This window comes from Lipotes vexillifer, unplaced genomic scaffold (assembly GCF_000442215.2).
Source record: "Lipotes vexillifer unplaced genomic scaffold, Lipotes_vexillifer_v1.1 scaffold628, whole genome shotgun sequence".
In the NCBI taxonomy this organism is placed as follows: domain Eukaryota; kingdom Metazoa; phylum Chordata; class Mammalia; order Artiodactyla; family Lipotidae; genus Lipotes; species Lipotes vexillifer.
Window position 1 is genome coordinate 1,690,849 of NW_006779395.1, and position 15,148 is coordinate 1,705,996.

Consider the following 15,148-nt stretch of genomic DNA (forward strand, 5'->3'; position numbering starts at 1 on the left):
GGAAGTCTCCTCCAAGAGGTCAGGGGCCGAGATTATTTGCTGGGTTCCCAGCGCCACCAGAAGGCCATTGCTGTCTCCGAGTCAGTGAGAAGGGGTAAGTTTCCCTCTCGCTCATGCACGTTACCCAATTTCCACTGCACTTAGGGCTTCCAGGTAAACCCAACCCCAGTCCCACACCCCCAAGGCCTCTTGCATATAACCCCAGTTTTTCTCCCGGGAGCACGATGTAGTTTTAAACAAAAGCCACTACACACCAGACATTTGGGGACCTGAATTATTTTCCTACCTGCTAACAACCTCTGTGACTTTGAGTTGGTCACTTACCCACCCCCCGCCACGTTCTCATCTGTAATGACATCTGTAGTTGTGAAAATGACATGAGAAATAAAAGCATCCCCAAACTAGGCAGCACTAGAGAAAGGTCCAAGATGATCTTTGGAAAGGTCAAAGACATAGACAATAGCCCCTTTAATGGTAGGAGATTTAAGGGGCAATGGACAGCATCCCAAATCTGAGATACCTAGGCCTCCATAATGAAACACATTGGATAGGAAATACCTGCTGGGTACAGTGAGAAAAGGCTGATCCCATGCAGAAACCATGGCCAGGTTTTCAAACTTCCTGTCTGGACTTTCCATTTATGAGACAGGCTGCTTTCAGAACCTGGCCAAGCCAGCCAGTGTGTTCCATACGTCATCAACAGAGCACAGGAACAGGGCAGTTCGGTGCAGGCCAGAGGTCTCCACTGCCACCAAAATGATGCTCCTGCTGGCAGGGACTGGCCACATGCCTCTCCTCCTGTTTTCCTCTCAAAGTGTGTTTTTATAGCTGTTAACTTCATCAGCAGAGGGGACGGAACTGCCTGATGGTAGATTGATATACTGAAGTGATAGCAATTATATAGAATTGGAAATCATGCATGCGGCTATTTTATCCACCTAAACTCGGCCTCAGAATACCCTGCGGAAGGGGAGGGAGGGGTGGGATGGAAAGGGAATTACGGTCCAGACAGAACACGAGGTACTGGGAAGCGGCGGGTACGGGGCTGAAGGCTGAGTGAGCTCTGACTATGAGTCCCAGTGGAGCTGGGAGCCGAACTCAGTCAGGAGACCCAAGGTGCGCTGGACCCCCAGGCCAACAGGACACCCCCGTCTTTCTAGGAGAAAGGAGAGGTGGGTGAGTGGATCAAGAAGAGGCCTGGTGTTTCCCAGTGATGTCATCTGCATCCTTAATCCCAGAAAAGGAATCAGGAGGGTGTTTTATGAGAGTCCTCCCTGCAGCCCAGAGAAGGCCCACGGTCTGCTCACTTCCTCTCTGTCCGGAGGCCCATCCTTCAAGGTCGGATGAGGACACTCTCTCGCCAGCTCCTGCAATGGTAGGAACCAACCTTATGCAGAGCAAGACCTGATTTCTGCCAGGTGCAAGGGAAGAAAACAGGGCTGACTCAACCCATCCGAATGGAAGTGGGTGGGAATAGGCGGGTAGGATGAACCCAGCTTCTCAAGACAGTCCCGACAATCCCCTGCCCTTCCTGGAAACTTCTTGGAACCCAAATCAAAGTCAGGAGACAGCAAGAGAGGATGGAGGTGTAGGAGAAGATGGAATACAGAATAATCACAGTAAGAACAGAACCAATATTTATCGGGGCTTTACTCTAAGTGTATTAAGTATATTAACATGAGTTAATACATTTAACTCCTAACAACCCTATGAAGTAAAGTCTATTATTATCCTATTTTTTTTCATGAGGAAACTGATCCCTACTGTTCACTTTCATGCCAGGTGTTTGAAAAATGTCCCCAAGGCCTTTAAGACACGAGTAAACTGTCACTCCGAGTAGCCAAGCAGAAAAGGGCAGCATGCATGGGAAATGCCATTCCATGTGGCGAAACAGGAGTGTGGCGTCCTGTTGTCGAGAGCTTTTGTGAGAGTGTAGGGAAGAGAAACAGACGCAGCTCTCGGAGCCCTTGACGCTGACCCACCAGCAGAGGCACCCGCCTTTCTGAGCAGCTGGGTCCTTGCTGCCGGCTCCACGGTGGTCTTCCATCTCCACTAGGTCACTGCCTAACTGCGGGGAGGCGGGGCTCTGTGAAGCTTCGTCCTTTCAACATCTTGAATTCTTCAATGGGTCTTATTTGAATCGCATCCAGAGATGAAGGTGGATGGCCAGATCTGGATCTCCTCAGGAGAGCTCCAATAATGTGTTCTCCCAGTTTAACAGTTACCATTTTTTGAACACCTACTGTGTATCAGAGACGTGTAGTGGCTAGGGTCTTATATACATTATCTCCTGAAATCTTAACCTCTTCAAGGTAAGTAATGCCTACCCTGTACATTGTGCCATGACAAATGAAGAATCTGAGACCACCCTCCTGCCACCACCTCCACAATAAAGGGATTCCCAAAGGTCAAATGTCCGGTGAGGCTAGGAGTCACGTCCATGCCTGACTGACTGAGCTCATGTCATCATGTGGGCTTCTCTGGCCTTCATTATTAGGTTTAAATTGTTTTAACACCATGGACTTCGACCCTTCCATCTACACCCTCTTCCCAAGCCCCTGGCCCAGCAGGGAGCAGAGGCATCTCTCCCTCGTAAATGTCCTCCACCACACACACACACAGAGACACACACACAGACACACACGCACACACACACTCACTCTCTCTCTCTGTCTCTCTCTGTCTCTCTGTCTCTCCCTCACCCTCTCTCCCTCTCTCCCGGCCTCCCACGCCCTCCTTTTGGGCCTAGTCCTCAGCCCAAGTTCTGAACAGACAGGAACCTTCCCATGTTCTACTCAATTCCAACCCCACCTACTGCACATAGGTCAGCCTTGTAAGAGAAGAACTTGAATTTCAGCAGCCTTTCACGAGAAAGGCTGCAAGCAAAAAAATCCACCGAGCCAATTCACCCCTAGTTGTTTTTCCAACTAGAAGAGAGATGGGCAAATCAATATTCAACAACCCCTCCCACGGTCTACAGCACTCAAGTCTCTCTTTGTGCACAAGGCCAGGCCTGCAGCCAAGGGCTCTCAACAAGCAGCTGCCCACCTGCTGAGTATTGGGGGACAAGTCCTGCTAACAGTCCTTCTGTTAACAGTGCCCTCAGTCACACAAGGGGTGCCCCTGGCAAGTGACAAGAAATGGACACACTGTGCATGTAACCAGCAACTCTTACAGACAGCCTCGAAGCATTTCACTCATCATCCTTTAACCTTATTGCCAAGGGTGGTAGAGTTATCCCAACCCCAGTTTGCAGGTGCTAACCTTCATTTCCCCAGGTTTCAATGAATTGAGTCAAGCTAGAAATTCAGGACACAGCACAGTCATGGGACCCTGGGCCCCAAGACGCACCCTTCCACATTGCATCCTACTGACTTAAAGACAGGAGGTGAGAATCCCTGCAGGGGTAAGATGGCTGTTATTCGCATCTCAGCCTCCAGGTCTCCCCAGATGGGGTCCAGACAGTGGAGCAAGGCCACCTCAACCAGCCACAAGCCCGGCCTTGGTGAGAAGCATGTCTCTGGAGACCAAGGTCTCTGCCCCATTTCCCTCAGATGGATGAGTAGGAAGATGAGCAGTAGCAGCAGTGTAAGTGAGGGATGGGTAGTCAGCAGAAGCTCCTGGACCAGCATAAATGAAAGGAAGTGGTGTTTCTGGAGCTGGTACTTGAGCATTCATTCTCCCATTCGCTGTGTGTTAAGCTACAAGGATGATGAAGACATGGTCCCTACCCTCAGAGTAGCGGGTATAATGGAGAAGCGTAGGGATGGGGAACAGGGGTAGCCAAGAATTCTAAGTGAATTCCACCACATAAGATTGAATTGTCAGGACACGAATCCACAACCGCAAAGAAATGTATGTTATAGAATTTATTTTTCTCCATCTGATCCTAACCTGCTTCTAACTTATGGTCTTATGATGTAAGTAGATAAAAACAGATGCATGCACCTCTACACATGCCCTGTCCCATATGCAAAATAATGTAATTCTCGCTGAAAATCCAGTAAGACTAGCGGGGAGGGAGGGATGAATTGGCAGAGCACGAGGGAATCTCAGGGCAGTGAAACTACCCTCTATGACACTCTAATGGTGCACACATGTCATTACGCATCTGTACAAACACATAGTATGTACAACACCAAGAGGGAACCCAAAGGTAAACCGTGGACTCTGGGCGATTACGATGTATCAATGTAGGTTCATCAATTGCAACAAATGTACCATCCGGAGAAGGATGTTGATAGTGGGGAAGGCCATGCATGTGTTGAGGCAGCGGGTGTATGGGAAATCTTTCTATCGTCCCCTCAATTTTGCTGTGAACCTGAGACTACTCTAAAAAATAAAGTATTTAAAAAAAAATTGGATAAGACCACCACCAGATCATAATATAGACGGGTATTTAGTCCAGTCCGGCTGCTAAAACAAAGTACTATAGACTGGGTGACTTGCACATAACAGAAATTTACTTCTCACAGTTCTAGAGGCTAAGAAGTCCATCAAGACATTGGCAGATTCAGTGTCAGGTGAGTGCAGCTTCCTGGTCCATAAGCAACCATCTTCTTTGCTATGCCCTCACATGGAGGGACAGGGAGCTCACTGAGGGCTCTTCTATAAGGGCACTAATCCCATTCGTAAGGCTCCACCCTCATGACCTAATCACCTCCCAATCCCATTGCATTGGGGGTTAGGGTTTCAAGATATGAATGGGGGTAAGGGCATATAAACATTCAGTCTGTGGCAACAAGAGCCCTGGGCAGCCAGCCAGCCTACCCACCCTGAGCCCTCTCTCTGCTCACAGCCTTCTCCATGGCAGCAACCAAAATGAGACATTATGCAGTATGCCAGGCATTTGAGCCTCCATGGCCACCCTCTAAGGTCCAAGATTTAAAGAGATGTCCATTTGGAAGCCCAGATTTCTCAGTCTGCAAGCTCTGCCTTCACACACCATCCTGAGATAGAAGTTCAGTGGGCCAAAATGCAAACCATTTGGGGATTTGCCAAATTACAGAGTTCCATTCAGCAGCTAGCCACTTCTTAATCTGTGCCAGAGTCTTTGCACACATAGCTCATTTAAATCTTAAAATAACCCTGTGCAAAGAGATCATTATCCCAGTTTTACAGATAAAGCAGCAGACACTCAGAGAGGTTGAACGTCTTACCCACAGTCACAGAATGGGTTTGGAGCAGTAACAGGATTCAGCCCCCAGGTCTCCCCAGGCCAACACTCAAAATGGTATCCACCACTTTTTAGTGTCCAGAGGAGAGTAAGCAGTGCCTTTGACATATTTCCTTGGTGTCCCTAAAGGCCTGTAGATACCAGCGTTGATGAAGCCTTTCAAGGGAAAAGAGCAAACCTGCCACCCCTGCAGAGTTAGTAAGCTGATTGCAAGGCATCTCAAGCTAATTTCCTTGGATAGGTCTCTCCAGAAAGCATTCAATTCCAGCCATGAGAGCAACATGTTTGCAACGTGAATTCACTAAAGGGAGAAGAAATGCCCTTCACTTGAGGGTTTCAATTAATTAGTGTTTCTCACAACAAAATCCAAGCCCTCATAGGGCCTTTCCAATAAGGCCTTGTAAATGGTTTTCTAACCCTAGGAAAGACTTATTGCTGACTCCTTCAGGCTTATTAATATTTCATCATTAACAGATACATATTAAGTTCCTATTGTTCATGAAAAGAATTGGATTTAAAAGAGAGGATTACTTCTCATTAGTAGCTTATGACCTTATTACTGACCGATAAAAACTTACACAAGACACGTCTGGGGACTTCCCTGGTGGCAGTGGTTAAGAATCTGCCTGCGAATGCAGGGGACATGGGTTTGAGCCCTGGTCTGGGAAGATCCCACATGCTACGGAGCAACTAAGCCCGTGCACCACAACTACTGAACTTGCACTCTAGAGCCCACGAGCCACAAATACTGAGCCCTCGTGCCACAACAACTGAAGCCTGCATGCCTAGAGCCCATGCTCCGCAACAAGAGAAGCCACTGCAACGAGAAGCCCACACACCGCAACGAAGAGAAGCCCCTGCTCGCCACAACTAGAGAAAGCTCGCGAGCAGCAACAAAGACCCAACGCAGCCAAAAAATAAATTAAATTAATAAATTAATAATAATAATAAAAAAGGCACGTCTGGAATAAAGCAGGTTTAATCTTCCTTAGGAACAACTGGACAGAGGAATGAACTCAGGCCTGGGCTTGTTCATGGTTGGTGTCTGGATGGTATCAACTGTGTGGTTTGAGTGACCCAGTGTATCGTCTAGAAAAGAAAAGCTATTTTCCCACTCTCGCTTGAGTGCCCTGTTCCACTCATTTTTTTTCAACTGAAGTATAGTTGATTTATAACATTATTAGTTGCAGGTTTACAACATAGTGATTCAATATTTTTATACAGTATACTCCATTTAAAGTTATTATAAAATATTAGCTATATTCCCTGTGCTGAACATTACATCCTTGTATCTTTTTATTTTATACATCTTTATTGGAGTATAATTGCTTCACAATACTCTGTTAGTTTCTGTTGTCCAACAAAGTGAATCAGCCATATGCACACATATATCCCCATATCCCCTTCTTGTGTCTCCCTCCCACCCTCCTTATCCCACCCCCCCTATCCCACCCCTCTAGGTCTCCGCAAAGCACCGATCTGATCTCCCTGTGCTATGCTGCTGCTTCCCACTAGCTATGTATTTTACATTTGGTAGTGTATATATGTCCATGCTACTCTCACTTTGTCCCAGCTTCCCCTTTCCCCCAACCCCATGTCCTCAGTTTCATTCTCTATATCTGTGCCCTTATCCTGTCCTGCCACTAGGTTCATCAGTACCATTTTTTTTTTTAGATTCCATATATACGCATTAGCCTACAGTATTTGTTTTTCCCTTTCTGACTTACTTCACTCTGTATGACAGGCTCTAGGTCCATCCACCTCACCACAAATAACTCAATTTCGTTTCTTTTTATAGCTGAGTAATATTCCATTGTGTATATGTACCACGTCGTCTTTATCCATTCATCTGTCGATGGACATTTAGGTTGCTTCCATGTCCTAGCTATTGTAAATAGAGCTGCAGTGAACATTGTGGTACATGTCTCTTTTTGAATTATGGTCTTCTCAGGGTATATGCCCAGTAGTGGGATTGCTGGGTCATATGGTAGTTCTGTTTTTAGTTTTTTAAATATCCTTGTATCTTATTATATACCTAGTAGTTTATACCTCCTAATCCCCTTCCACTATCATGTCCCTCCCCACTCCCCTTGACTCATTTTTGTTTTTAAGAATTAAAGGATCTAAAGCTTTAAAATGTAAATGTTTACGGAAGCCAATAAATAATGCCACTAATCTCTCTTACCACTTTACCCTGAATTAGTCTATGAGATCAGCTTCAACTGTCTAGAAGAGCCTTGGGGTTACACAACACAGGCAGGCAAAGGACAGGTGGGGCAGAAGAAATCTCTGGGGTCTGGAGAATGGGACTCTAAGAAAGAGATAAGGTGGGAGCCATGGGCACAAGGCAGGCGGCCAATGGGGGTCTTCAGGGAGAACCCAGAGGTGAAAACAAAAAGACAAACAGCACATAGAGACTAACCCTGGTCCCCAGACGCAACTACAACCATTTCCCAGAAAACTGAGAAACCAACCCTCCTCTCTGGCCACAGAATAAGGAAATGAAAAAAAAGGGCCCTTTCCTCAAAGCAAACAAATAGAAATGATTTAGAAAGCACCTACAGGGTTGCCACCTGACACTGTGCAAAAATGTCCTTCCTTTACTTTTTATGTATGTACGTATGTATTTATGCACACATGCATTGGTTTATTATATTCCTTTGACCTGTATTTATGACCATTTTGCTTTACTACAAAGCTACGACAGAGGCTACACACTTTTGGAACCCTACGCTAGCTTCTACTAATATTTTAATAGTTTTAGTGTTGAAATTACAGTTACCGTATTTAAAATCAAAACAGCATCACTCGGCCACATGATAAGAGTTGTAGCTGTGGGGTGGGTCTTTATTTCCCTATAAAATTCTTCCACGATGTTGCATTAAGGGGTTGACTAGATGACTCTTCAGCTCCCTTCTAGCACCGACATTCTTCTCCTTGTGTCTGTGCAGAGTAAATGGACTGGCCTTGAGTGCACCCCGGGGACAGAACAGGCTGGCAGCATCTGGGTTTGCCTAGGCCCAAGCATGGCTCTGCCAGGTGTCACAGCTGATTTAACTAAAAGAAAGATGAAAACCAGCCATGGGAACTGAAGCTTGACAGCATTCCCTGAGGGTCTGGTGAGTGAGAACCAGAGCAGTATGCAGGAGACTGAAGGAATCTCCTCTGGCCCAAGACCCCCAGGCAATATTTGCTCTAACCACTGAGATCCATCCCCAGAAATGTCCCCAGCTGTGTGCAAAACCACAGTGCCTGCTGAGGAAGGTGAGAGCTGAAGCTGCTAGTCAGCTCCTGGGATAGGATGATGCAGAAGCAAAGGGCCTACTGGGAGAAGGGGGTGTGGGGAAGAAAAAAGGATAAAGGCAAAGATACGTTTTCTGGTCTGCATGAGCTAATATCTCCACGGGGAGAGCTCAGATGGTGGCAGATTTTTTGTTTCCAAGACAAGAAGGGGATAAATGATCATCCTGTCTTATTTAAGACCACAGCTTGATGGCCAGAGATCTCTCTTCCAAATCTCTCACGCTGCTCTGTAAAGGACAAGGACAGTCAACACATTCAGCCTCCGTGTCCACATGGGAACAATGAAACACTGAGAAAGAATTTAATGAAGAAAGCAACTGCAGTAGACTTTGGGAATAGACATCAGAATGTCCATTTCCTAGCCTACAAGACTCTCAGAATGCTTTATTTCCTTTCCTCCTAGTACCAGAGCACATTTCTATAGCAACTCCCAGAGAACTGGGTGCCTCATGGGGCCAGGTGGAGGTTGGCTTAAAGATCCTCTCCTTTGGGGGCATAGAACACCCTTAACAAGAACCAGATCCCTTGTTGGATCCTCCCCTTTCAATTTCAGGATATATGTGCTGAGGTACTCTGGAATGATTTGGGGATTAAAGGGTGAACATTATGCAAGGAAAGAAATTAAAAATTAATGAAGAAATGAGGTCACTCAGTGAAGCCTCTTCAACAAACCAGGATGAGAACCTTCTGCTCACTTCTGACTTTTTGGCGAAGACGCATAACTGCCATCTGTGAGGCGGTCCTCACAGGATGACAGTATGGATTATTCACAAAGCTCTGAGTTTAGTTACCAAGTTCTATACCACTATGACCTACTGTTATCCATTTTGCAGATGGAGAAACTGAGTCATGGTGAGATCACATGGTTATTAACGAGATAAAAATGAGCACTGGCCTAGCATGGATCCAAATCTACAGCTTGGCAGCTCTATTCACAACAGTCAAGACGTGGAAACAACCTAAATGTCCATCAACAGATGAATGGATAAAGAAGATGTGGTGTATATATAAAACGGAATATTACTCAGCCATAAAAAAAAAGAATGAAGTAATGCCATTTACCAAAACATGGATGGACCAAGAGATTATTACACTAAGTGAAGTAAGTCAGAAAGAGAAAGCAAATACCATATGATACCACTTATATGTGGAATCTAAAATATGACACAAATGGGGGATTCTCTGGCAATACAGTGGTTAGGACTCTGCACACTCACTGCCGAGGGCCCAGGTTCAAACCCTGGCTGGGGAACTAAGGTCCCACAGGCCACGCAGCATGGCCAAAAAATAATAATAATTTTTAAAATGACACAAATGAACTTATCTATGAAACAAACAGACTCACAGACATAGAGAACAGACTTGTGGTTGCCAAGGGGTGGGGTGGAGAGATGGATTGGGAGTTTGGGGTTAGCACATGCCAACTATTATGCATAGAATGGATTAACAACAAGGTCCTACTGTACAGCACAGGGAACTATATTCAATATCCTGGGATCAACCATAATAGAAAAGAATAAGAAAAAGAATGTATATATATGCGTAACTGAATCACTTTACTGTACAGGAGAAATTAACACTGTAAATCATCTATACTTCAATAAAATTTTTAAAAAATCTACAGCTATGGTCACATACTACATGGATGAACCTTGAGGACACTATGCTAAGTGAAAAAAGGCAGACACAGAACGACAACGCATGATTCCACTCATTTAAGGTATCTAAAGCAGTCAATCTCACAGAAGCAAAAAGCAGAATGGTAGTTGCCAGTGGCAGGGATATGTGGGGAATGGGGAGTTACTATTCAATGGGTCTAGAGTTTCAGTTTGTGCAAAATGACACTCTTAGAAATCTGCTTACAACATGTGTATAGTTAATATTTGCACTATACACCTAATGGTTGAGGGTAGATTCCATGTTATGTGTTTTTTAATCACAATTTAAAAGATCTATAGCTATGAGCAGCTTAACAGCTGTGTCTCATCCATCTTAGTGCTGCTGCAAAGAAGAGTTTGAAGACATATATACTATAAAGGAAAATGTCTACAGCCATAGCTCTAGTAAGAGGCAATGACAAATATGGGCAAAAGATATGAATAGACATTTCACCAAAGAGGCCATACAGATGGTAAACCTGCAGATGAAAAGATGGCCAACACTGGCAGTCATTAGGGAAATAGAAATTTAAACTACAGTGACAAGACAGAGCACAGAATGGGAGAAAATATTTGCAAATCATATACCTAATAAGGGTCTAGTATCTAAAATATGTAAGGAACTGTTACAACTCAACAATAAAAAGACAACCCAATTGAAAACTGGGCAAAAGCTTGAATAGACATTTCTCCAAAGAAGCTACACAAATGGCCAATAAACACATGAGAAGATGCTCAAATCATAACTCGTCAGGGAAATGAAAAATCAAAACCACAATGAAAGACCACTTCACTTCCAGCAGGATGGCTAGAATCAACAAGACAGATAATAACAAGTGTTGACAAAGATGCAGGGAAACTGGAACCCTCATACACTGCTGGTGAGAAGGTAAAATGGCACAGCTGCTTTGGAAATCAGTTTGGCAGTTCCTCAAAAGTCTAAACATAGAATTACCATATGACCCAGCAATTCAACTCTTAGGAAAATACCCAAAAGAAAACACACATACATACATACATACAAAAACTTGTACAAAAACGTTGTTAGAAATATTATTCATAACAGGTAAAAGTGGAAACAACCCAAATGTCCATCAACTGATGGATAAACAAAATGTGGTAATCATACGATAGAATATTATTCAGCCATACAAAGGAATGAAGTGCTGACTCATATTACAACGTGGATGAACCTGCGAAACATTATGCTTAGTGAAAGAAGCCAGTCACAAAGGGCCATATATTATATGAGTTCATTTCTTTGGGCAAATCCATAGAGACAGAGGATAGTGGTTGCCAGGGGCTGGGAAGAGGGGTGAATTGGGAGTACCTGGTAATGGGTACCTGTCACTCTTTTTGGAGGGATGAAAATGCTTTGGAAATACAGATAATAATGATAGTTGAACCTACCTGACAACATACTAAAAATCATTGAATTATACACTTTAAAAGGGTGAGTTTTATGGTGTGTGAATTACATCTAAAAAAAAATTTGAACACAATGAGAACACACCTATCAGAATCGATAAAATAAAAAATAGTGATAATAGCAAACAGTAATGATGCAAAAAAACTGGATCACTCACACATTGTTGGTGGGAATGTAAATGATTCAGCCACTTTGGAAAACAGCTTGCAAGTTTCCTTTAAAATCACAAATGGACTCATCAGATGACCCGGCATATGACACTCTTGGCCATTTACTGTAGAGAAATGAAAACTTTTTTTTTTTTAAGTGGCATACCCTTTTTTTAAATTTATTTTTTATTTTTGGCTGCACTGGGTCTTCGTTGCTGCACACGGGCTTTCTCTAGTTGAGGCGAGCAGGGGTTACTCTTCCTTGTGGTGCTCGGGCTTCTCATTGTGGTGGCTTCTTTTGTTGCGGAGCACAGGTTCTAGGCGCATGGGCTTCAGTAGTTGTGGCATGTGGGCTCAGTAGTTGTAGCTCGCGGGCTCTAGAGCACAAGCTCAGTAGTTGTGGGGCATGGGCCTAGTGGCTCTGCGGCATGTGGGATCTTCCCAGACCAGGGCTCGAACCCGTGTCCTCTGCATTGGCAGGTGGATTCTTGACCACTGTGTCAACAGGAAAGTCACCTTTTTTTTTTTTAATTTATTTTTGGCTGCACTGAGTCTTCGTTGCTGCACGTGGGCTTTTCACTGCGGTGGCTTCTCTTGTTGTGGAACACGCGCTCTAGGCGCGCAGGCTTCAGTAGTTGTGGCGCACGGGCTTAGTTGCTCTGTGGCACATGGGATCTGCCCAGACCGGGCTCGAACCCACGGCCCCTGCACTGGCAGGCAGATTCTTAACCACTGTGCCACCAGGGAAGGCCAAGAAATGACAACTTCTGTCCACTCAAAAACCTATGCATGAATGTTTAGGGCAGTTTTCATTATAGCTGATAACTCAAAACCAACCAATGTCCTTCAGTGAGTGAATAGTTAACCAAATGATGGCCCACCATACCATGGAGTATTACTCAGCAATAAAAAGAAAAACAACTTTGGATGAACCTCAGAGAAGTTATGCTGAGAGAAAGAAGATAATCTCAGAAAGTTCCTTAAACTGTATGGTTCTACTGATATAACACTTAAAATAACAAAATTCTGGAGATAGAGAACAGATGAGTGGCCGCCAGGGTTTGGGAATGGACAATGGAGAAGTTGTAGCTATAAGGAGTACCACGAGGGAGCCCGAGGTGATGGCACGGTTCTGTATCTCGACTGTGTTGATAGCAACAGGAGGCTACACACACACAAACAAGTGCATTATGTATAACTGGTGACTCAGCTCTGTGCATTTTAGAGCAGTAATTTTTAAAAACAAAGTTTAAAGTTGCAATTTGCATCTCGTTAAGGTTTTAGGATGAGTCTTGGTTTCTAACCCTGACTCAGTACCAACTGTGATTTTGTATATCACTTAGCCACTCTGAACTAAGTTTCCTCATCCGTAAAATGGATCAGATTATACCTCCTATGCATCATTCATAGCCCGGTAATAAAAAGCAACTGAGATGATGATTTTACAAGTTCACAGTTGAGATTACATGTGAAACGTTGTCTTGGCTTTCATGCCCCTGTGTGTACCCGTTCTCCATCACCTAGCTTGCAAGAGTGAGAATAAAAGATCTTGAGGCAGGCAGGCCTTTATTCCATCAACAGAGATCTTTGATACTCCCTACGTTCTCAGCATTGTATGGTGTACTATGGAGGATGTGGTAGAGAAAGATGATCTGGTGTCTGAACTCAAGCATCTAGTTAGAGAGATACAATTAACCCATGTGGAAAGATGGATACTGCTGCAGGGCCTTATGACCCAGTGGGAAGGATTTGGATAAGTGGAGAAAAGATGAGGTCAGACAGGAAAGAACATGAATGGAAGCCCAGAGATGAGGATGAGGGTAGGTTAGGATAGCAGAGCTGCACGCGGGGGGATTAGAGGACAAGTGAGGACACGCAAGTTAGTGGGTCGACACCGGAAGTTCTTGTTATCAGGTGTATGCAGTTCACATTAAAAGGAGGATTCCTCTGACATGTTGTAGAGGTGATGGTTTGTGGCTACACTGTGCAGGCTGTCATTTCTTCTTGACTTTTGCCTTCAATTCTGAGCTTTATTGAAACACAGTCATTACTTTTAAGCATTGACTAATACCCCATGTAGTTACTTTAAAAACCCCACAAACTTCTTATTTTGGAATAAATATAGATTCACTGGCTGTTGCAAAGAAATGGAGAGAAGTCTTTGGTACCCCTCACCCATTCTTCCCAGTTGAACATGTCGTATAACTAGTGCAATAGCAGAACCGGGTAATGACACAATCTGATCCATTTTACGGATAAGGAAACTTAGTTCAGAGTGGCTAAGTGATATACAAAATCACAATTGGTACTGAGTCGGGGTCAGAAACCAAGACTCATCCTAAAACCTTGACGAGACGCAAATTGCCACTTTAAACTTTGTTTTTAAAAATTACTGCTCTCTTCCCTTTTGCGGCCATTGCTGAAGCACCAGCGGCCAAAATGCAGTGCAATCCCTTTGTGACTTCCGACCCAAGCGAGAACCGGAAAAGGCACTTCAATGCGCCTTCCCACATTCGCAGGAAGATTATGTCTTCCCCTGTTTCTAAAGAGCTGAGACAGAAGCACAATGTCCGATCCATGCCCATCTGAAAGGATAATGAAGTTCATGTGGTACAAGGGCACTACGGAGGGCAGCAAATTGGCAAAGCAGTCCAGGTTTACAGGAAGAAATATGTCATCTACGTTGAATGAGTGCAGTGGGAGAAGGCTAACAGCACGACTGCCCATGTGGGCATTCACCCCAGCAAGGTGGTTATCACCAGACTAAAACTGAACAAAGACCGCAAAAAGATCCTCGAATGCAAAGCCAAATCTCACCAAGTAGGAAAGGAAAAGGGCAAATATAAGGAAGAAACAATTGAGAAGATGCAGGAATAAAGTCATCTTGAATACAACTTTCATTAAAAACTGTTAAAAATGAAAAAAAGGGCAAATTATTAGTAAATTAAGATGCAAATATTCCCAAAATGAAGTGTAACTTTTGCAACCCCAAATATGGTACTTAGCCAACACCTTGGGGTGGCTGAGGCCCTATATGAAGAGGAAAAAGGAAAAGCCTTAAAAAGTGGGGATAGGGTTTCCCTGGTGGCGCAGTGGTTGAGAGTCCGCCTGCCGATGCAGGGGACACGGGTTCGTGCCCCGGTCCGGGAGGATCCCACATGCCGCGGAGCGGCTGGGCCTGTGAGCCATGGCTGCTGAGCCTGCGCGTCCAGAGCCTGTGCTCCGCAACGGGAGAGGCCATAACAGTGAGAGGCCCGCGTACTGCAAAAAAAATAAAATAAAAAAAGTGGGGGTAGAAGAGCAGACTGTGTTCAGGGAACAATTGGAGGAACACAGGAAAAGCCCCACTTCCAAACATATCCTGAATCCAGCCATTCCTCTCCAGCACCACTGCTGTCCCCTAGACCCTGCCTCCATCACTCAGAGCACATCA

At 44.6% G+C, this 15,148-nt stretch overlaps 1 protein-coding gene and 1 pseudogene across 1 annotated transcript in view; one reads left to right on the forward strand and one right to left on the reverse strand.

Moving 5' to 3' along the window:
- CCDC3 (coiled-coil domain containing 3) overlaps positions 1-15,148 on the reverse strand; it is a 105,003-nt gene that overhangs the window by 64,116 nt on the left and 25,739 nt on the right. The gene's annotated exons all lie outside the window — the stretch shown is intronic.
- LOC103090382 (60S ribosomal protein L26 pseudogene) lies at positions 14,155-14,592 on the forward strand (annotated as a pseudogene).